General features: G+C 35.3%; 1 long non-coding RNA gene across 3 annotated transcripts in view; it reads left to right on the forward strand.

The window, feature by feature from the left end:
• LOC122230471 overlaps nucleotides 1-20375 on the forward strand; it is a 46472-nt gene extending 26097 nt beyond the window's left edge. The window contains exons 2-6 of one of the 3 annotated variants that reach the window (XR_006207439.1): nucleotides 1898-2044; nucleotides 2570-2749; nucleotides 4614-4706; nucleotides 17328-17422; nucleotides 20244-20375. This is a non-coding gene — a long non-coding RNA (uncharacterized LOC122230471). Of the gene's footprint in view, nucleotides 1-1897; nucleotides 2045-2569; nucleotides 2750-4613; nucleotides 4707-17327; nucleotides 17423-19202; nucleotides 19289-20243 lie in introns of those variants that run through there. The other 2 variants (XR_006207440.1, XR_006207441.1) reach the window with 2 other exon arrangements.
• The last annotated feature ends 4839 nt before the right edge of the window (nucleotides 20376-25214 follow it).

Below are 25214 nucleotides of genomic sequence, written 5' to 3' on the forward strand. Positions count from 1 at the left end.
TTATTGTTGTATGCTACTAAGATAGCAGATGGCCATAGAAAGCAGGTATAAGTTTTATCTACAAATTTCTTTTTATTAATTAATTTTACTACTTATAGCCATTACTATTATGGTCTTTAGCAATCACGGAGAAAGCATTTTGAGTCTTAAAAAACTAGTATAGCTATTCTAGAATGAATTGGCTAAACATCAGCCCAACTAATGAGTCTTAGAATGTAGTGCTGCTTGAATGGGTTTTCTGTAATCTACAGCCAAAAACAACGTGAGTGATGCTATCTGTGCTTTCATTATGGGAACAACGAGAAAGCATTGAGTGATGGCAACACTTCAGTCTCACCAGTAAAATGGCCAATACTTTGCCTACATTTTCCACACATCTACTTGGTCTGGAAGCAAATTTTCTAATTTGAATATCAGTATCCTGCCTTCTTGCTTCCTATTGTGAGTCAAGATGATCGCATGACTTCTAACAACCTAGAACACGCATAATCACTGAGATCAACATCCAATGAAGTCATATAGGGCCAGTAGAAACTTCAATACAACCAACTTACCTTTCATAAATTTGATAATTACAGAACTAAAAATATTGGAAAGAGACAATTATACCTTAAAAGACTTTCAAAAGCTATTTTCTGGCAAATGAAATCAACATCTGTGCTGCATCTTTACACCTTTTGAGAGCAAATAAACCTGACAAATATTATCTAAATTCTAGAAAAAGAATCTGAGAAAAAGTTCACTCTGACACACGATTTGTTTCAATAAAATGACATCTAAAAAAGTAATAATATCATCAGAATGAGGGGGGAAAAGCTTTTAAATGCTGCACCTAAAAATTAAAACAAAACACCAGTTATCTTTTATCAAGTCAGAGAATATTTACAGTAGTGATAACCTCAGCTGGAGAGGGTAGCAAATTGTTAACAATGGTTTGGAGAACAACTTATCAATGTGAATCACAAGGCTTAAAAACGTTCATTCTTTCTGGCCAAATAGATTGTAGACGTGAGTTCTGCTGTAAAATAGCACCTCAAAACTTACTTATGTAAAGGGACAGCCATTTATTATTCTTGTCGTTGGGTAGTGGTGGTCATTCTGGACTCATTCATACATCTGCTTCAGCTACCATGCAGGGAGGCAGCCCTGCTTTGGCAGCTGACTGACATTCGGTTGGAGCAACGGGGGTAAATGGGCTCTGTGCCTCTCACTGGTCAGCAGCGGGTGTGATAGCATCTAGGATTCGAAGAATGAACAGAAGCTATAAGGCTTCTGGAGGCTTAGGCTCGGAAGTGGCACGATTGTCACTTCTGCTATATTTGATTGGTCAAAACAAGCCACGAGTTCTGAAACAAGTAGTAGGGGAACAGATGTTCTCTCTTGATGAGTGAAGCTGAAAAAATGACATCACAAAGGGGCACGGGTGCACGAGGTGTGGAGACCCATGTCCAATTCTGCAAATTACTATCTATATTTTGACAATATTTTCTGTGGAATTATCCTAAATATGAAGGCTGGCAGTGCCCAATGCACAAAGATAATTATACAGTAAAACTGGGGGGAATGACATTTCCAATTCTTTGCAAAAATGATCACAGAAGTTATGAAAAGTTTACCTGCAGATAATGTTAAAAATATGAAAAAGAAATACTTGTGTTATATAGTTGAAAAACAAAATAGAAATGCATCAGTGTAATGAGATTACAGTTAAATCAAACAGCTTGAAAGGAAATATATCAAAATGTACATAGTAAAAGTGTTTGAGGAAGAAGACTATGGGTTTTTTCAACTGGCTTATTTTCCGAAGTTATATTTCTCTCTAGTGAATATGTTTAGCCTCCAGGATGTCGGACATAAAGTGATTAAATGATAAAATCTCCTCATCTTATTCTCTTAGAAGACATTTTAAAGATGATACATGGAAGGTAACATCACACTTCAGAGTCGGGAGAGATGTCTTTTCTTTCTTTCCAAGTAGGAAGTGACCAAGACCACCTGGAACACCAAACCTACCATGATACTAGAGCAACCAGAGAGAACACAGGTATAGACACAGTGCACTATGGGGAGAAAGGCAGAGTACTTCAGTAGAGAAGTCCACAATTTCCATTTCACACACAAGCAAAACCTCATAGATGTTAGCTGGGCGAGACTGGCTACATCAAGCTCTACTTCGAGGAAGTACGTTAGCAAAGATTACGAAAATTCTGTCATCAGTAATGGGCGTCTTGAAGCCAAAGCACTTATTCAGCCCAGATCAAATTACACAAATCAGTAGTAGAGAAAAGATCAGAAGGACAGAAAAGTAAGGCTTTAGCTATTCCAGTTAGGAGTTATAAAGGTATGTAGTGAGAGTGATATAAAAATTACATAGGCTTAATAGCTTCTCAAATACAATTATATATAAATAGCATATAGAGCCCATAATCACAGTCATAGTCAACAAAGTAGGAACTTTTGAAGACATAAAAAGTGGGGAATAGTAGAGTTGCAGCTTTGCTGTTCTGTGCCCATTACAATGCATAGTTGGACCCTGGGCAACTGTTTTGTTTTGTTTTTTCTTCCCTAGTCTACCTGTTCTGAGCATGTTTAGGATGATGGAGAAAACGATCTTCTGAGATCCCTTCTACTGTTAAACTTCTATGATTTGAAGACTGAGGATTGAATATTGGTTTATTAAGCACTGGGTCCTATTGGGACAGCTCAGTCATTCCTTGACTTGTTTAAGTTAAGTTTAGGATATGGAAAGGTAAGCACCTCTTCCTACAGAACTATGCCTCATTCTGAAGAGAGTTGTCTTGTGCTTTTAGGTTGTTCTAGAAACAGTTGACTACAAACATTAGGCTGTAGACTATGGTGAAATAATCATGTTATCTTTGTGGCCAGTCCTCCATCTTGGTTTCCCCGTTAGTCCCTGGTCCAGAAACCAACAGCTCCTATTTCTCAGCTGGACATGTATTTTTTATACATAGCATTGATCTTGATGCCCTGCAATGCCAGACAACTATAGTTGTTGTGACAAACTAATCTGTGCTAACCCATGGCCTGTCCAACAGTGTGACTTAAGTCAAGAACGTTAGCATCAGAGTGATGTTTGTGGCAATTTGTTATGACAGTGATAGAAACTAACACACATAATACAAAACCATAATGTGGTTCTCTATTTCTACCTACACTTTTCTCTTTAAAATGGACTTGACCAAATTTTTAAATAGCATAGAGTAATAGATTCCCCTGTGGCACTGTATTAGAAAAGTTGTTTATATTTTATTGCCCTGAATGTATTTTATTTATGGGAAAAACCACTTAAGGAGGAGTGACAGGAAAATAATAAAAGTCTTTAGAATTCAGAGATACACACAACAAACTAAAAATCTTCAGAGGAAATAAAAATAGCTAAGAGCAACCAGACTTAAAATATACATTGTGATGGACAAAGGAGATATATAAAATGAAAAAAATAAAACAAGCAAACAAGAGAAAGAACACTGTTTCCATTTCTACTTGATGTTCTGATTATATCCAGTCTTACAATGATTCATGTTTTATCAGATAGACCTTTAGAGACAGACATATTTTATGAGATAGATGGAGCATCTTCGGCTGTTGAACTTTTTTTTAAGGTTTTTACATAGTTAAATTGATAAATTATACTATTTCTAAATGAAAATCTGGCCAATTCATTTTTATGCCAGCTGAAATAAACAAGATTGAAATATTGACCTTTTCTCACTGTAGTGATTTTAGCAATTGTTTTATGTTCCAAGGAGGAATTTTTTTGTTTGCTATGAAATGTTTACTTTAGAAGAACACTAATCATCTCAAGTTTATCAATTATGTAAAGAACAAGATAAGGAATGAGAAAAAGCATCTGAAAATTAATTTCATAACTTTTCATAATCACTTCATCCAGCTAGCTATAGAGGACTTATGTGACAGAAAAGAAAAATCATATTTTGATGATAGAAAAGAAATAGAACAAAGGCATTTGCAAATAGTTTAAATTCTATTTCTGACCTTTCCCACAAAATACATAATTCAAATCCCTACACACTCAAGACTGCAACGATTTTTCTAATCCAACACATTTTTTTCTAGATTCTGCTTGCAGACCATATCTTAAGTCAGTAAATTAGATTCTCAAATAGGCTCTGAAGTCAGTAGAGGCAAAACTGAAATGCTAGATTACATTTAGTCTTTTAAACATACGGTGCCTTCTTTCTTTTAATAAAAAAAAAAACCTTAAAAATATCAATTCTTAGATAATATGACCACAGTAAATTATCAAAATATCATATGATTCAAGTTACCCAGTTTATACCTCCTATCTATTTCATAGATCACAGCACAAGTAAATTTTCTTTGTCATTTAATCAATTCAAAACGAAAAGTATATTTTGTCCCGTCTATTGGTAAGCCAGATATGATGGCAATCTTTCATTTAAAAAACTCCCATGTGTTTTAACAGTTGAACATAGTTCATAGGGAATTAATATAATACTGTTAAAGTGGAAATTTTAATTGGCAGTCTTCATTAGAATGGTGAAAAGTTGTATCTCATTTAATCCTCTACACAAACCAGATCTTCTTTTATGTGTTTATATCATGCACAGATGCTGGAAAGAATATGTGAAAAAGGAGGATAAGAACAAAAATGAGAAGAGGGGTCTGACCACTGAAAATCTTTGATGCCATACAAAATGAATGTGAGTTTAATTCTGAAGGCATTGTGAAGCCACCGAAAGATTTTAAGTAGAGGTATAGCATGACATATTTATATTCTAGTAAACACATTCTGGAAGCAATAACATGATAGAAGAGAGAAAATGATCCTCAAATCAGGGAAAAGAGTTATGCGAGATATGAGGCAGTTCTCTACTATGATAATAGTAAAGAGACTTGACAAATGATTACTGATTCAGGCCGGGAGCTAAAACAGAGAAGTAGAGAATTACCCACTCTTTCTCCTTGGGTGGCTAGTTGGAAATGCTCACTGACATAAGAAATACTAAAATCAGAAGTCAGAAGTAGTGTCAGGGGCAAGGGGTGGAGACAAAGAGTTTGATCTGGGAAGGCAAGATTGCATATGCCTGTAAGTAGCCAGCAGGAAACATCCTATAAGTTGGCACTTAGTAAACAGGTTGAGGATGAAAACATAGATTTCATGATTACAGCTGATTGTTGATCCCATGAGAAAGAATGATGTTGGTTAGGATGTTTGTATAATTAAGAACATGTCCAGAAACAACAGCCTGGATGATACAAATACTTGAGGAGTGGGCACAAAAAGAGAATCCAATGGAGGAATCAGAGAAGAAATAGTTCACTAAGGAAGAAGGAATGATCAAGAAGAGTGGTCAACTCTGTCAAATACAAAGAGGTCAGATATGATAAGGACTTAACAGAATTCATTAATTTCATTCTTCATGTTTTAAAGAAGTCTTCTGAGATATTAAGTATCTTGCCAACTCTTCAGGCACAAATATTTTTATTCCTGTTTCAAAGAATAGTAGACAACATTTTAGCCCAATGTGAAGTCAATTTTGATGAACCATTATGCTCTTTGTTCCAGCTCTGTATTCCAGCTTTCTGAAAATCTTTAGTAGAAACAGAGATCCTGGACATCATTTTTAGTATGTATACACGAAATATAAACAAATACAAATAAATATATCTGTTCGTATGTAAACAAGATATCCACCTTCCACTCACTAGGTATTCACAGACTAATATTCACAGACATATGCATTATGGTCTTGTTTTCCTAATAAGAGATGCTGACCCAAGTGCCAGTGATGAGTGAAAGCTAGAGGACAACAATGGTGAAACACTCCATGGGCCTACATAGCTCTTGAAGGAAACGAAAGTGATCAGTCTAATATTTGGAATTAGAACCAAGAAACCCAGCAGTAGGGGGCAGTAAAAGAGGATGTAGAGAAGGTCACCAAGGCCATGCTAGTCAAAGGAGAGAGGAACAGAAATGCCAAGCAGATAAATCACGGAGCCCAGATTTAACAGCCCAGGCTGGCTGAAGGAGCCAGCATGCCTGTTCCATTCCTGAGAAGATTCCATTTGCAGGCTGTAAGGACTCATAAGAATCTCCCTTGTACTTTTAGGTAGCTTGAATGAATCTTTTCCCTGCAACTAATCTATCTAGATAGACAAAAACTATCATGAAAGTTGACAGGCAGGGAAGAGAATTTTCAGCTCTGGCAAGATAAATAAATGCACAAAGGAACAAAAAGAATAGAGCAAAGCTGTTTGGAGAAGGTAATATTTGAACTAAGCCTTAAATATGTTGGTCTGTCTGGCAAGTTGCTTTTCCAGTATGTCTTTCAGATGGGACAGTTTGAGGGTCTTGAGATCAGGCCCATGATCTCCAATGAAGAGTATATTGCATTTATGAACTCGATAAATATTTCCACATTGCATAAAGAATAGGGAAACATGAGAAATTGTCACAAAAAAGTTCACTTTAGTACAGCTAAATATAAAAATAGGTGGTTTGGTTATAAAGACAATTTGAGAAACCACGAACAAAGATGTCTCTCCCTATTCCTTCAGTCCTGGAATTAATAGACCATTTTCACATGAGAAATGCCCCAATATCTATCTGAATGTTGTAACCAACAGTTTATTCTACTGAAGACAAAAAAGAATAAAAATGGTCCCCAAACCTTTTTTTAAAATGTTTATTTATTTTTTGAGAGAGAGAAAGAGAGAGAGAGCAGGGAGGGGCAGAGAGAGAGGGAGAGAAAGAGTCCCAAGCAGGCTCCACGCTGTCAGTGCAGAGCCTGACAAGGGGCTCCATCTCATAAACCATGAGATCATGACCTGAGCCAAAATCAAGCATCAGACGCTTAAACCGAGTCACCCAGAAGCCCCAAGTCCCCAAACCTTTTTATACATGTATTTTATGAATGTTGTATCTTCCACCTCAGATTTTAAAATAAACCAAACAAGTAAAAACACCCTTAGTCCCACCAAGCCAACCTAATGTTTGTTAAATTCCATGTTGCTTGTACGCTTATATGCAACTACTAAAAAGATTTCGAAAGCTAAGCAAAATAACCCTGTAAACAAGAGGACTTAGAATGGAAATCTTTAAAGTTCCTGATCGCTAATAGGGTTACTATTGAGGGCAATCAGAATATCTCACAAAGGATTCTAAATATATTGTGTCACATTCAATAAGCAAAAGTATTTTATTCTTCCACATGATTCCTTAGCAAACAATCTCATCCCCAAATATCATGGCACAGGGGAGAAGTGGTGTTGGTTTAATTTAGATTTGATTTATGTGCTATATCATCAGGAACAGATAAACCTGCATAATAAACAGCATATGTTGGCCTTAACCAAGCATGTGGATTCTGTTATATGAAAAGCAAATGTTCAAGAAACAAAATTAATATTAATGTGTTTTGCAAAATCAAAGTCAGGAGCTACTTTTGGAGGAGCTGAATAATCACAGACCCTACTGTAGGCTAAATCCCACTTATTACACATGTTAAAAGAGAGCTGGTGGTCTTCAGTACTGAAGCCCACGGGGTCTAATAACCAAAACTAAGGTTTTTATTCTTCACGTAGAAAGTTGCTCCATGAGAAAAATAAGTTTTATAAAAACTGCAATTGCAGCCATTGACAACAAAAATGGCATTATGCAGACGATGACCACCACTGTTGCAAAATTCTTGCAGGCCATTGTCACAGTAACTCTGTGTTCCAGTTGCTCGACTTCATTTTGGAATGTTCAACTGCAAAAATCATAATGGGCAATAATAATAAGCCAGGAAAGAGATTCCCTTTAAGGACAAGGGACGGAGTAATCGTGTTCAATGTTACCCAAATCTTGGCTACTGGAGACACATTTGTGATCACTTAAAACTTCTACAAATTCAAAATGAATGTTTAGGGGCGCCTGGGTGGCTCAGTCGGTTAAGCGTCCGACTTCAGCTCAGGTCACGATCTCGCGGTCCGTGAGTTCGAGCTCTGCGTCAGGCTCTGGCTGATGGCTCAGAGCCTGGAGCCTGCTTCCGATTCTGTGTCTCCCTCTCTCTCTGCCCCTCCCCCATTCATGCTCTGTCTCTCTCTGTCCCCAAAATAAATAAACATTAAAAAAAAAATTAAAAAAAAATGAATGTTTAAAAATTTTAATGTTGCTACCCCAAGAGGCTAGTTTTCCTGAAATCCCATATTCTCATCTCATTTTTGATCTCTGGAATCACATTTATTCATATAGATCATATGCACTCTTTTCCATATCCACTGTTTCTCTTCTTGGGTATTTCTGTATCTCACTCTGTCCACTATGACAAACAACAGTTGTCAAGGCTCCATTATCTCCACAGATGGTACATGGAAGTGGTGTGTTTTGTTTTGTTTTGTTTTGTTACTTTTTATAAAGCAACTCCTCCTACAGTGGGCTGACAGCCAACCTGATTAGAACCAAGTGTTCCATTGTTGATATTTCTCCAAAATAGTCAGAAATAAATTTGTCCCCTTAATATTAATGTGTACTCATATCCTAAAAAAATAAAAAATCAGAGTGTAGCGCCTTGGAGTTCCATCATTTTATCTGACAGAGAAAATTTCAAACATATCCTGTGGCTTTCCTGGTTATTAAACCACCCAAATAAATCCCCTATCTCTGTGATTCAAAGTTTGTATCTCTGACCTCACGTAAGCATGAAGAGTAGAAGAGAAGCAAGCTGAGAAACTCCTGAAAGCCTCCCATGTTTAGTTATTTACAAAAGTAAAAAAAGAGGACACTAGCTTAAAAGGCATTTGTTTGTAATAATTTCATAATACCAAACAACTCTTTTAAGATGTGGTTTGCTCAAGATTTAAAAACTCTGAAACACTGTCTGCTGTTGAGGTCCTATGTCAAAACTCCGGGTATTGATGATGTCATTCATTTCTTAAAATAACCTATTATTTCTCAAATATAAAAAAAAATATGCATTCTACAGAGTAATTCATAGGAATAAAGCATGAATGAAAGATAGCCTGTGATCCTTTACCCAGATAGAGCCATTGTTAATGTTTTCATTTATACAGTTTTATAATATGTATTTGTGCATGAGTGTGTGCATGTGTGTGTTACAAAAACAGGATCATACAGTTGCATAAACAGCATTTTGTACTCATCAATGAATGTATTATGGGACTCTCTTGCCTCTACTAAAGGTATGTGTATGTCACTTTTATTATTTTTTTAATTTTTTAAAATGTTTACTTCTGAGAAACAGAGAGAAACAGAGTATGAGTGGGGGAGGGGCAGAGAGAGAGGGAGACACAGAATCTGAAGCAGACTGCATGTTCCAAGCTGTCAGCACAGAGCCTGACATGGGGCTCGAACCCACGAACTATGAGATCATGACCTGAGCTGAAGTTGGAAGCTTAACCGACTGAGCCACCCAGGCGCCCCTGTATATATCACTTTTAAAAACTACACACTATTTCATGATATACCTATTGTATAATTTTTAAATTGGCAATTAGGATGTTTCAATTTTTCCCTGTTGAAGACAAAGTTGTGCTGATGGTAGTCAAAAATACAGCTTGGTACACAAATCTCATTACTTCTTTAGCATACATTTTAAAAAATAATCTTTTTTTACTTTTAAGTTTATTTATTTATTGTAGAGAGAGAGAGACAAAGCAAGTGAGTGGGGGAGGGGAAGACAGAGAAAAAGAGAGAGAATCCCAAGCAGTCTCTGCACTGTCAGCATGAAGCCCGAAGCGGGGCTCAAACTCACGAACCAGGAGATGATGACTTGAGCCGAAACCAATAGATGCTTAACCAACTGAGCCACACAGTCGCCCCAGCATACATTTTTAGAAGTGAAATTGCTGAGTCAAAGAATAAGCACATTTAAAAAATCTGAACCATGTTGTCCAACTGTCTTCCAACCAACAAAAGATGGTTCTGCCCGCTTGTCCTGTCTCCTACTCATTTTTCATTGAGAAAACAAGCCATTCATTGCATGCTTCCTATGTCCTGGGGTGTGTACTCCATACAAGATAAGGAGACATGGAAGGACTAAATACGTTTCCAGCCAACTCCTCCCAGAGCTCATGGTTTAGTAATAGGATACACACGTAATTTCAATACAGTGTTATAAATGACAAAGTTGTAGCAATGTGTACACAGTTGATTGAGGAAGATGAATAATATTCCCTAAACATTCACTGAACATGCTCTAAAATGTGTTACCTCATTTTCTACCACAAACATCATAAGACATGGGCCTTTATTATCTTCATTCTACATAGGAAAAATCTAAAACCCAGAGAATTTAAATAACTTTCACTGGCGTGGCTGCTCTAGTCTCAGTTCTGCAACTCTCCAGCATTGTGATCCTGGACAAGTTAACTTCTCTAAACCTCAGTTCCTTCATGGGTAACTTGAGGATAACACAAACTTCCAGATTTATAGCAAGGACTGAATTAAATGTGAATTCTTACAAAGCATTTAGCTTAGTGCTTAATATACAGTAAGTACTCAATAAATGCTAGTTCCGTAACGCCTCCACTGACTTTACTAACATCCCTGTCACAAACAGGGAAGAAAGACTACTCTGCTCATGATCTATTTCATAATCAGAAATATTTTTTCAATGTTCAACCTAAATACTCTCAATGGCCTTCAGTGACATGCAGTGATATGAACTTCTCTTTCTTATATAATGGAAATATTTGTTTTCTTCCCATTCATTATTTACTGATTCTTAAGTTATTTCTATGAAAATTCCACTGTGTCTTAAAGATGTACCACAGCCCTGCACTTGGTTTTGAGCATCTGAAGAAGTTACTATAAATCGAGTTCCTAGAGCAATTTAAAACATATATTTTAAAATATTGTATGACAATTAGCTCATGTCATTATCCAAAGGCAAGGAGGACAGACTTCAGGAGAGTTAGGTAAGTTACAGATGTAGAGTTTTAAGGTAAAAAAAAAAAACCCAAACATCTATTAGGTATTTCAATTTTAACATTTCTCATTTATGTAAGTACATAAAAATTCATAAGTGACATATTCTGAACCACTCGAGTAATCTATTAAAACAGATCCTTTTTTTCATGAATTGTTCTAGAAATTGCCTGCACTGCAAGGCATTGCTGGCATTTGGTTCTCTTGTTTTAATTTTGACAGTGTTTCTAAATAAAAATAAACACGTTACTTTTGCTTATTTTTTTGTTAAACAGAAAGATTTGGTTGAGAGAGAAGTTTTAAGTTGTATGAATGCCTATAATATTCAAATTTATCAGCTAACAGGCTCTATTTTGTTTTAGAGCATGGATAAAATAGCTCTCAAAGTGAAACTACCTCAAGCTTTTTAAAAATATAGAGATGTTCCTCATGAAATATGTACAAATACAGGGAAGCAATCTGACTAAAAATGCTCAACTTAGCAGCAGCGATGAATCTAAGAAAGGTTCATGCCAATATCTTGAAAATTTACTACTTTCGGCATCTGCCTACTTTAACCCTTAACTCTTTGTCACTTACCTAAAGTTAACTCAGTGGGGTGTTTCTTTAGTAGGCTCTTTAATTGTCCTTATCATTTTTGAAACATTATTTAATTTTAAGATTTGGGGTAAAAAGTTTTGCTGGAATATTTTTCCTAGAGTAAATATAATTTTGCTTTTGTTTTCAATAATTTAAAGACTGTGGATCACTTAGCCTTATTTATCACAAGAGCAAAGACATACATTTAAATCATCTCAACAGAGTATTCTCCTTAATGTAATATTATTACATTGGGAATTTGTGGAATCCCTTCCTACCTCACTAGAAAATATGATACAAATGACTTGCAATTAACGTAATTCATGGAATAAAAGATAATGTTTTTGATCTGTTACCATAATCATTATTAGCATGAATATTGGGTTTTTAAAACCTTTTATAGATTCAGATCGCAAAACAGCAATACAAACCTACTCCTAAATGAATAATATTCCCTTTCCTTTTTCTCATGTGAAGTACACTTTAGAGAGCCTCTCTGACCAGAAGAGAACCACATTACCCAATTGTAGTAAACATTCTTTTCTTAGAAAGAAACATCAACCTTGCAAATATAGTATCAGTGAATTCACTATTACTTGGAGCTTGAAGGCCACCAAGCTCTGACTCAATAGGGGGAAAAAGATTTATTTTCTCTAAGTGTCATACATTCCTTCATTGACTTCAAAGTCAGACCCATTTCCAGTTCTCTAAGACGTAAACTGCAGTACTTACGTCAAGTGGATTTTCTAGTGAGTTATTTATTTCCATCTGTCTTATATTTGTGGGCAGGTTGAATAGATCTGAGTCTGCTGGAGAGAGAGATGAAAGATAGACTTTAAAGCAAGAGCTGAGTTTAAGCAAGAAAATAAGGTTCAACAATAGCGGATTAAACTTGAAACCTTGGGGAAATTCTTATTCAGGCAATTTTATGTGCAACTTTTAACTTGCAAATAGGGAATTTTGACAATCTCTACATTGTTCCATATAATGTAGTGAGAAATGATGATTTATGTAAACGAAAGTGATAGGTTGTGTATTTCCTAGGAAGCACATTCAAGTTTATCTGTTGAATTTGTTTCTCATTGTTCTTGTAAAACTGCTTCAGTTTCCTAAGTTCTCCTTCAGTGCACACCATCCACTCTTAACCTTCTCACTTCCTTTGGTCTGGAGCTCCATTCTTTATTAAAAGTTCACACCAACAACTAAGCAGAAAAAATTAATGTTCTGGTGGAGTCACATGATGGTTAGAGGTTCTTCACTCTTCATTGCACATTAAACCTGCATATAATTTATGTTGGTGTTAACCACAGATTTATGTCCTTTGCACTTTTTTTAATAAGTGAATGCTTTATCTCCCTAACATAAACACTGTTGTTCATTCCGATTCTTATAAATTATTTGACGAATTACTCTGGTGTCTTTAGGTAAAAATAAATTAACTTAGAAAATGTGATCAGCCTAATTAAATCATGTGCTAGGTGACTTTCTATCTGTCCATAATTATAAATGAAAACCAACATCTTGTGCTAAAAAGAAAATACATACAGTATTAATTAGTCTTCTAAGGGTGGCTAAAATGTGAAAAAATGGAATGTATTCAGAATCAGGTAACTGACCTCCCATGACTTAGGAACAATTGTCGGGGGCATGGTTTTGGCTCAGGTCATGATCTCACAGTTTGTGAGTTCAAGCCCCCTCATTGGTCTCCATGCTGACAATGCGGAACCTGCTTGAGATTCTCTCTCTTCCTCTCTCTGTCCCTCCCCGGCTCATTCTTTTGTCTCTCTCTCAAAAATAAATAAATAAACTTAAAAATTAAAAACAAAAATCTCTGCCTTAAGTACAGTACTCAACTGAAATATTTTGTTGAATGGAAACTTCCTTTGTGTTCCATTTGGGTCTAGAAGCAGTTGGCTTTTCCAGTGCTGTATGAGTCCATATTTCTAGATCCCCTGTATTTGTTCTAATTTCTGCTTGTGAGTCAGCCAATTCTTCCCTGGATTCATCTTTACTTTTTAGTCCCTTGCCGAGCACAGCCAATGGCAGTAAGCAGACATTGCTATAGTTCTTTTTTCGCCTCTTACCTAGGAGCTAACTTTACTTGAGCATATGCTCTGCTTTCCAAGTTCTGATGTACAATAGTTTCAGCAAATGTCTTAACACTATATGACACACATTTTCTTCTGTTTCCACCTGGGTCATTTTTCTCACTTTCTGTCATTGCCTATATAGTACACATCAAGTATTGTGTTATACTAGAGCCCCATTTCTAATATGACTTTTTCTATTCATGAGAATGGTTGAGGTTACACAGATATGACAAATTAGCCACAGAACCTGAGTGGCTTATCATAACACAGGTCAATTTCTTGTTCATATAAATGTGCAAGTTATGAGGAAACTGTCCTCCATAAGTCATTCAGGGACCCGGGCTATTGGAGGCCACACTGTCTTTAGCTCTGCCATCTCAACCTTTGGCTCCCAATGTTGCCAGGTCAAGAGGAACTTATAATCACATTTAAATACCTCAGACTTGAAGTGACACATGTCACTTCCTCTCACAACTATAGTCCACAAACACCTGTCCTGCCCTAATGGCAAAGGAAACAGAAATCTTTACATGAAGAAGGAACGGAAGAAGAGGAAAATTAAATTTTGTGGTCTCTAATTGTTTCTCTTTGTATTTTTAATGTTCAGATAAATGGAAACATAGGTAAGCCACAGTAAAATTATTTGATCACCGTGATGGAGAAACATTTGTCAAACAAATATTAGATCATTTCATAAGTATAATTGGGAAGCACAAGTTTGATCCATTTCCTCACATATAAAAATACCTAGTGACTAATAGGTATAAAAGAAAGCTACATAGCAATCAAATTGGCCCTTAAATTAAAAAAAAAAAAACTACCTCAGAACTAGTTATATGACATGGAAAACAGATTGAACAAAAACAGTCACTAGCAGGAAATAGTAGGAAGTGGAGCAGCAAAAAAATGGATAAAAATAAATGAATGAAAAGAAGAAAAGAAGGAATAAAGCCACATAAAAGTTCAGGAAAGATTTTAAATGTTGTCAGATATAAGGAATTATTTTGAATAAAGTTAGGAGTCTATATAAAACATTGCTTTACAGCTTCAAAATTTTATCATAGCTAGGATATCAAGGTTCAGTACAAATAGAAGGGTCCTAAATGATTCTCAGAAATGGATATTCCTTAACACCTAGGTCAAGAATGAGGGTTGTGAACATATTGGTGAGAGAGTGACGAGTCAGATAAAAACTGGCCCACCCACAATCATGGTAAAAAGGGCGATAGCAGCCCTTCTAAGTTAATGAACAGCCTATGTATCATTCTGGCACACCTGGTTCAGGGGGTTTGAGAGAAGAAGGGAACAGGAATCCCTTAGAGGAGGAAATCCAGCAAGAAAACCACTTGAAATAAAATATTTCCAAGAATTATTTCAAACAAGAGTTGAAATCTTTGCCAAAGAAATAGCTCGTTCAAATTGATAAAGGCATTTCTTAAAAACTGGACTGCTAAAATCTGAGAAGAGAAAAATTTTCTGCAGAAAATCAGAAAGTAAATATTCTAGGCTTTGATGTCCATACAATCTCTGTCATAGCTACTCACCCCTGCTGTTAGAGCAAGAAAAAAACACAAACGATAGGATACATAAATGATGGCCCTGGTTATGTCTCTATGAAACTTTATTTGCAAAAATAGATAGCAGCCTATCTGAATCAGCCTACAGCCCATAGTTTGCCAACTCTTGCTCTCAGAGAGAAAATGGCAAATAATTCTAACAAAATTTTAAAGTAAACTGGTGAGAACAAAACAATGATCAACCATATTGACAGCTCAAGACATGCAAAAGAAAACAATGAAATTCTCCTTTTCCCTAAAGCATTACGAAATACCATGATACATGACTAAAGGGGGGTAGAGCATATTGACATAAGGTTTGCAAAATTTCTAAAGATCAAATGCATATATGTGTGTATACGTATAGACACACACATATATCTTACACACATACACACACACACACACATATAGACACACGTATACAAAAACGTAGAATTAGAATTTGGAAATCTTGCTAAGGGTGCATAGTATTTAGTTTGAATTTTAGAATTTTAATTAGTACAAAAGCTATTCAGAGATGAATCAGGAAGGAGACAATACTTCTTGGTGGTCATAGTAATGATTTATTTGGTTATATATATATATGCACTTCCCTACCGCATTATTTTTGGAGAACAAAAATAGGGAAGAACTGGGAAAAGTCATACAATCTCTCTGTAGGTACTAGGAGTTCTTAACACTGGGAACATGAGGTCTCCTACTCAGTCTCCTCTTTATTGCCTTCCTTCATCCCATGGACTGAGAAGTTTCTAGAGGAATCAAATTAAGCAATAGCAAAAAGCATGTACTTTTAGCCTTAGGAATGTCCATCCCATATTAGGAGTCCTACTATCCTCAACTATCCTGAGTCCAACAATTCTTGTATAAAAATATTTCCCTAGTACCTGTGAACTGTAAGCAGAGTAATTAGAAAGTTCTGTGGGTACTAAAAAAAAATGAATATTTCATTAAGGAGTAAAATTCATTTCTGATACATTCTCAACTATTACAAAAAACTGATAAAGGTTTGTAAAGAGTATCATAGCAAATAAATCTTTTTTCCTTTTGAAATTTTCTTTGTTCCCTGATCACAAAAGTAACCATGCATCACTATCAAATGTCACAAAGAAAGAACTTAAAAGAAACAGTTACCCGTGATGCCAGTACTTGGAGACAACCACTGTCGGTAGTGTGAAGTATGTTCTCCCACATTTTTATATTCATACATATGTGTGTATTTACCAACCTAAGATCTGCTAAACAAACTATTCTTTGATTTTCTCTGTTTCGTTTAAAAATATGAACAATTTTAATGTACATAAGGAAAAATGGGTTCCTTCTCTTTTAACCACATTGCATTGCACTGGAAGTATGCACCATAAATTATTTATGTCATCTTCTACTGATGGACATCTTGGCTGCAAAATTATTTTCCCTATTTTACACTGTAACATGAACATTTCAGTACACTTATTTGAGTGAGCTTACCCTATTATATCCCTTAGGGTAAATTCATAGAAATGCAATTTTCTATGTTGAAGAGTATCTAAATTTAATGTTTTGCATTATATTAATAAATTACTTTCTAGAAGAGTTGTAACAATTTCTCTCTCCCTAAGTTTCCAATATGAGTGTGTTTAAATAAATTATGGTATTTTCACAGACTAAAATACTATGTTTCAAAAATTAATGACATGGCAAGCCATACATAGGATTATATCAGGTAAAACAAGATACAAGATATAATAAAGTACACCATTGATATATCAGTATATAAATTGCTATATATATATATATATATATATATATATAGAGAGAGAGAGAGAGAGAGAGAGAGAGAGAGAGGAATATATATATTATATATAGTGTGTGTGTGTGTGTGTGTGTGTGTGTGTTCTCCAAGGAGCGTCACAACATAGGGAAAGGACTGGAGCAAATTTTTAACTGATATCTTATGTTCTTCTACATTTGTTAAATTTCCTAGAATTTGTGCATATTTTAGTTGTAATCTGAAAACCAGTATGTTAAAGAAATACTGGAAATCACAAAGCTGAAGAAATGTGTTTTCACATATTTTGTAGTTTACCTGCTATTAGACATACAATTATAAAACAAAACACCCCTAATGTGCCACAATTGGGAATATTTAAACGTGCTAAACTAAATTGCTTTTTCTCAACAAAGGACTTGTTTTAATTCGTGAAATGTCTTCATGCCTAATAGCAAGCAAAAGAAAACCTTGCTCTCCTCCGCTGAGAAGACAAGTTAAGAGCAAAACGGTGAGCCCCTGAAAACAGAGAAGAAACTAGCTCCTAAGAGCTAGCTCTTACCCTGGCTGCAGGCATTTTGGAAAGCTTTTTGGAAGGGAACAAATCATTAATAAAGACTCAATACTTACAGTGACCTTTGAGCAATTCCAGATGTAGACATGCAGATTTTTCCACAAATAATAAAGAAGGGCTGGCTACAAGAAGTGACAGTCCGGAACAGATCTGCAGGAGACTAGAATTACATGGGACACAGAAAAGAGACTGAGCAGAAATGAAACAACACAAAAAGGATCCAGATCCTTCACTAAACAACCAGAGATTTATTCTCTTACATGATTTTTTTTTACCAATTTTTTCCTGAGTGAACAGGAAATGTATGTTATTTTATATTTTCTGGATATGATTATGGCTTTATCAGTCTTTATGATGCTCTTCTTCTCCATCCTAACACTATGCTAAGTTTTTATACAGAGTGACTCATTGAATCCTCATATAAACCCAACTTGGTAAAGACTATTATTCACATTTTATAATTAGAAAAGGGAGGCACAGAAATTTAGGTAGCTTAGCCAAGATCATGCATCTAGAACAGAGGTCGACACACTTCTTAAAGGGCTAGCGAGTAAATATCAGATGCGCTGCCATAAGGTCTCGGTCACAACCATTCCACTGTGCTGCATAGTGCAAAAGCATGCAGAGACAATACTCAAACCAGTGAACGTGGCAGTGTTATCCAAACAGGTGGCAGGTTCACTGGCCATGGTTTGCCAACCCTTGACCTACCTACAAAGTAGTAAAGCAAGATTCAAACTTAAGTCTACGCCTTTAATAATTAAACTGTCATACAATAGGGGAAATACAATAATTGTGGTTCTCCTTCCATAGTCTGGGCTCACTCATTCTCAAATATTCTTTTGGGTCTCTATACAGTCTAGTTCTAAAGAAACTTACCAGTTAAAGTGAATTGTCACTTACAGTGATTTGGTGGGCAAACAGTTATGGATTCCTAGGGGGCATAAATAAGGTAGGTAACTTTTCTAACAGAATGGGATTTAGCCCCTTCTTGTCAGGATAGATGTGCAGACCTGAAATTTAGAAGGCAATACTCAGCCTTCCAAATGGAGAGAGAAAGGATATGACATTGGGCCCATTTTTAATTTAGAAATATTTAGTTTAACAAGTCCTATGATCTCAATATTTTTCCTTAATTTCCAAATTATTGTCACTTGGTGAATTTGCCTCATAAGTATAAAAACATTGGGCAATATGGCTGTACTCATTTTAAATTGCCTAAAATTCAAAGTTGTGAGAAAAAAAAATATTTCAACAATATTTAGTTTTCCTTGAGTTCATGAAGTAGCATTGAAAAATAATCAACAATTTGTGCCAGCTTTTTGATTTTTTAATAGTAGGTCTTTAGCAGAATTTATTTGACAGCCGCATCCATGAATACAGAATGAACCAAGGTTACATAAGACTGCTAAAATAATTGAGAAGTTACATGATCTATGGGCAGGAAAAAGAAGACTCAGAAATTTAAACTCAGTCTTAATGTTATTGTGGCCCAGTCAAATGACCTTGAGCCAATTCTCTCTAAATCTGAATCTTCCACAGGAAAATGGCATTAATATCACCTGCTAATGTACCAGGGCTATTGTGAAACTTATATGAAAAAATTCATGAAGTTACCTTGTAGATTTAAAACACTATATTCATTAAGGTAGGCTTCTAAGACTTACAACTTATTTTTACAAAGAAAAATATCTTTTTTTTCCTGTGTCTTTCACAGACCTGTAATTTTCACCAGAAACGTAGAAAAGAGGACACCCAGAGTTCCAGATCTTTGCCAGCCCATCACTGTGAAAAGCAAAGTCAACCCATAATCCTATTACCATTTCATTTTTCGAGACCTATAAAATTTTTCCTTGCTATCAATAATCACCAACATTTCTAAATGCTCCATTTACTAGATTCCTAAACTTTTTCTAAGACTAAAGAGTAAATAACAGTAACATTTATAGAACAGAAGTCACTTAAGTAGTTTTCACAAACCAATTGACCAAAATTTTAGCTAGATTTCTAAGAAATATCGTAAAGACACTGTAGCAGATTGTGTTATTTTCTGTAAATATTTGCAGCCCATCTCTTGGGGAAGATCATACTCCCCCACTTCACTGATGTCAATCTTGGTCATATGACTTGCGAAGAGTGAGCAGAAGTGGCACGTGCCACTTGCAAGCAGAAATTTAAGGGCCGCTGCAGTTTGCCAGTTTCTTTTTACTTCTGTGCTAGACCAGAATATTCCAGATAAGGGCTCCATCAACCAGGGGTCCAGAGTGAATACAACATGGAGCAGCACTGGGACCAACCCGGGAGACTATGTAGAACAAGTGAGAAGTGAACTTTTGTTCATGTTACTCACTGATGTTGTGGGTCACCTGTTACCACAGGATAACCTAGGCTACTGTCCTAAATGACTAATTAGAGGATGTAAAAATCCTGTTATATTCTGTGCCTGGACCTTTTAATTATAATGATACAAAGATGGCAGTAGCAAAAAATACCGCATTTATTCAGAAAGAAGCATTTCAATGTTTCCTATAGGTTAATACAATTAAGACAGGGTATAAGACTAAATTTTGTCTGCACTGAACAACAAAAGTGTTGCAAGGGATTCAGAATCCTAAAGAATTTTTGAGTTATTTAGAGGATACAAAAGCATGTAACCAGAGGATCACATCCAGAAATAATGTTGGCCATTATTTAGGGATTATCTTTAACCTGGGAAAATGGGGCACTCACCATCCTTTTTTCTTTTTCTCTTTTTTAGCCAAGAAACTTCAAAATTATTTTCAAGGAAAAAAGAAGTGGCTTTCAAAATGCATTAGCAAAACTCCATAGATTTCCTAAATCCAAAGACTAATAATATATACAACATTTCCTTGCCTAAAAGCTATGTCCTAATATGACACAAGTCCTGTCAAGATTTCTGTTTTTAATAAAAAGTTAATCATGTTTAAACATAATATCTCTAATACCTGGCTCAACACAAGAAACATACAGTTTCAGGGATAACATTAGATATGCTTTGCAATATCAAGAAACTATCAACACAGTATCAAGGATACCCTGCCCTCTACTGTCAGTATTAAAATTTTGCATGTTTAACTAAATAGCTAAATCACTGTATTTAAAATCCCTCCACACTGTGGTGTTTAAACATTGTTTCTATTCTATTAGCTCTTTTCTTATACAATTTAACATGTATGTTCACTTAAACACTAAAGCTAATTAATCTTTTCATACTGCTCCTCAGAAAAGGAACTCAGAATGCTTTAATGCTATTTAGTCATTTCTCAACTTGGAGTCTCTTGTTATTCCACACGAATTTCTCTTACTTTAATCCCATCAATTATAAAATGTAATTATTTCAGTATGGTAAATGTTTGCTTATCATCACACAGTTATTTTCTATTTTATTTAATCGCGATTCCTCCTTGCATGTTAGACCTTCCTTCGAAATCGCTTCGTATTTAATGCAGATCTGCTGATGTGAAAGGCTCTCCATTTTTATTTGCAGAAATCTCTGGTTTGTTCTTCTTCTTTAAAGGTTCAGAAGTATACAATTCCAGGTAAACAATGATTTTCCCTGACTACTTGAAGATAATATTCTCCAGTCTTCTAGCTCCCTTTGTTGCTGTTGAAACCACTCACCTCCAAACTCCAGCTGGCCTCTCTGGCTCCATTTAGCAATATCTAAGCTCTTGTCACTGCCAGCTAAAGGGAATTTTCCAGAGTTTTGTTGGGAAATCTCACTTTTTCATTGGTTCTCCACACCACCTGTACCGTGGGTTCCTCTGTTCTGTTCCTGTCTGAATCTGTCATTTATTATGGTTTCTAGAATTTTCCTACAAATGTGATCTCTAAAAGTTAGCTTAAAACATGTGCAGAGTTAAAGGGTATGGTTTACACCATCTGCATTTATGTCAATGAAGAGGAAACATGTTCATGCATCACCATTTTGTATTTTACATTACCTTGGTGTTCTATATACGTATTGATGGTGGTCTTGTATAATAATACTTAAATTTTTGAAAAATCAAATACTTGTATTTGTCTCAGAAAATGGAATGTTCCCTCAATTATCATATTTTTTGTGAGTTACATGCATGTACTATTAATCTTAATATTAAATAGTATCATTTTTAGACAAATAAATTTAAATATAATATATAGAATAGATTTTGCATATAATCTGAATTGCATGTACCACCAGGTGTCATAAAGGGTCTTAGAAACTTATTTATGCAGGCTTTCCATTGAGCAATCCACCTGACAGTAGAGCTAGCTCTGTCCTTTGGACACTCTAGATATTTTCAGACCCTTTTTAGATAATTCAAGAAATAAGTCTGAATGAATGCACACAAAGTACTATTTTCAATTACTAAATAAGTTACCACTTAACTAACATTATGTCGCAGCCAACATGCAAAGGAAATAGGTGAAATACTCCTACTAGTCAAAGTAATCCTCACTAATTCAACAAAATTTGTTTTGTACCTGCAAGGTGCTCGACAGAGATACAAATGACAGACCAGGAAAAAGGTGGACCTGTCTGAGGTCACAGATTGTAGTCTCCTACACAGACCAACAGTTATCAAGCCAGTAGAGTAAAAGCGTGATGAGAGCCACAATACAAAAAGTACAGTACATTATGTGAGTACTTAATTTTAGAAACATTTTGTAAAGATTCAGGCTCTTATGACTGGGCTTGAGATCACACCATAGATAGAAACTTGAAAAGCATCTGTTTTCTTTCTTAGCCCTGAGAATCACGTCATAACTCGTTTGTTCCTCTACATTATTTGAAATCCTAGATGGCCACTAAAAACAGTTCATGAAAAATTAAAACTTATTAAAAATGTTAGTGATGATTTACAAACAAAGCTGGGTACAGATTGTTGCAAGTCAATACAATTTTGAAAGGACATCTGCTGTGATGGATGGCTTCACTCAAAGTGCAGATTATTGGAGATTTGGTAAATCATACAAATATATCAGAGTTCTCTGAAATCAAGACAGAGTGAGAACACACAACTAAAAATAGGCAGTAGATGATATATGAACCAAATATACTTTTAAAAGTGTATGTAGCAGTTTAAATGTAATTGGTGTAACATAAGCCTGCACAAACTTAAAAAGCATACAAGGTTATCAGGATTAGAGACTCATTAAACTATAGGTTCTATTTTAAGTAAAACAACCCAGTAAGTACCATTTTGCAATGAAGTGAAATGACCCATTTCCTTTTTCTTTGTCTTAACACAGGAAAGTTAAGGTAGCAGGGGGTAATGCATACACATACTCTAAGAGGTATGTAGTGATGTGTTTGGGAATTTACCACGTTGGAGTAAAAATAGAGCTCACCTTCCTGGCACAGAGATTTACCTAAGTGCATATAATTGAAACATTTAGATAGATTATATAGAATACACATATTTGTATAACATGTTGTGATTGGATATATGACTGCACGGATATATAACTACTATTTATGTCTGTGGTTGGCCATGTCTGGCTGTGGCCTTTTCTTGGGGGTAAGTGATCACAGCCTATTTGGGTATATTTCAAGAGATCTAAAACAACTGTTACTATGTAGGAGCACTCAATCAGACACAGAAGCCTAGGTCTGAGGATCCCTCTTACACTAAATTGATGGCTGTGGACAAGGCCCTGAGCCTCTGGACTATTGGTCACAGTGTCCAAATCCCTAAAATGGGATCTCTGAGGCCCTTCCTACTCTCACTTTCTGTGTTCCTGTGTGGCTTCTGATGTTTATTGAGTCTCAAAAGCACAAGAAATCTACCTTCCTGACAAAAGCTGTTGAGTACCCCAATGTACTAATGAACTATGTTTATTCACTGCCAGCACATGTTGAAGGCATTTATAAGGTTGGTGGCAACTGAGAACAGTGGACCAGGGTCACCAAGGGATACATGTATATAAGTATCTACACTCAATATTGTCTTTTATTAATCTTCTAATATTTATTATTAGTCCGTTTATTCATAAAATCATTTCATCCCAGACTGTAAACCTTACACTGTAAGAATTATACTCTATTCTGCCAGCCAGACAGCAAGTTCTCAGCAACTTCTTAATTAACCACTAAGCCAGCTTTAAAAATAATCAAGCAATTGACACCTAGAGTATTTCCCCGCTTTACTTCAGACAAAACTCTGAGGTATATTTCTTAAATATAAAATAAGAAGTTAAATAATATTTCTCACTTTTATTCTGACCCACAGTAGTTCCTGGAGAAAAAAGGTAAAGAAAAGAAAAAGAGTGAAACATTTCATTCCAAAACAAGGGTGGGCAATACTCTCTCATTTTATTAATACAAACCTGTACCTGTCATTTTCATGTTAAACATTTATTAGCAGTAAATTGGTACATAAATTATTGCTAAGGAAATTTTTCATGAGGAAAATAGCCTTTAAAATAAATCTTGTGTAGTGTATAAGAATATATGCATAAGGAGATGGAAAGCATCTCCCAAAGGAGAAACTTGTCTGAGCTCTTGGGTATGAATATAAAAAATCTCCCCTCATTTCACCTCTTTCCTCGGGGCCAGACTGTTCCATGAACTGGGCCCATTCCAACCTGAATATACTTAATATGAATGAACATTATAGCAAATGTTAACAAGGCCAAATTCTGCTACCACAAAAATTTTAAAACAAATAATCACCGTAAGGAAAATAGTCATAAACCCTGGCTTATGGCCCATGCTTGGTTGAGTTTTTAAAATATGCTTCTCAAAATAATTCCACACCATTTTATCAAGTTCTTAACACTCATTACTCCAGTGGCTTTTAAGTTTTTACTCTTCCAGTAAAAAATATATTTTACATCATGGCCAAATATATGTATGTATATACATATACGCATGCACATGAACATATACATATATATGTAGAATTATATATATGAACTTTATATATTTATATCTATATATATGAAATTATAAAACGGAAAAATGTTTTATAAAACATACCTACCCTTACTGCATGCTATATACGATATTTTATATTCTATTCTATTTTCCTTTAAAAAAGGCTGTTTGAGTCCAGTTAAATGATTTTGCAACTCAGCACTATATCATAAACCAATGCACATTAGAAAACAAATAGGGACAAAATATTTTCCCCAAGAACATGGAGTAAGAGCAAATGAAGAGGAAAAAAGAAATGGGGTAGAGAGAAAGAAAAGAAAAAAAAGGGCTGAACATTCAACATTCAGGACAGTCATAGAGCACTTTGGAAATGGATATGGCCAAAGAGAAGAAAAGATCATCAGCTAAAAAAAGAGAAAAAATTACAGAAAATTGATCTTTAGGGTTTAAAAAATTCAAACAACCTTTCCCCCCAGATATATGAAAACGAACAACTTCAAAGATTAACTATTACATTTATTTGATGCATAAACTATGTACAAACCACAGGCCAGCTGGAAATCAAGATACCCTTGTGATTTTTTATTCCTTCTCTGAATTCATTTTCTGCGCTTTCCTTTCATGCATGCCTCTCCAGCTGCATTGGCTTCCATGATGTTGTTACAAGCTTCAGATATGATCTCAAGTCATGTCCTTTATATTGGGTTCTTCTATTTGCTAGAAATGCTTTGAAACACTCCCCCTAATACACCAAGATACTTCTAATGGCTTGTCTCTCAGTTCCTTCAATGGTCTTATCTGTTCAAACTACTAAAATTAGAATACCTTTCCTAATCTCTATACCTC

The sequence above is a fragment of the Panthera tigris genome, chromosome C2 (genome assembly GCF_018350195.1).
Source record: "Panthera tigris isolate Pti1 chromosome C2, P.tigris_Pti1_mat1.1, whole genome shotgun sequence".
Classification (NCBI taxonomy): Eukaryota; Metazoa; Chordata; class Mammalia; order Carnivora; family Felidae; genus Panthera; species Panthera tigris.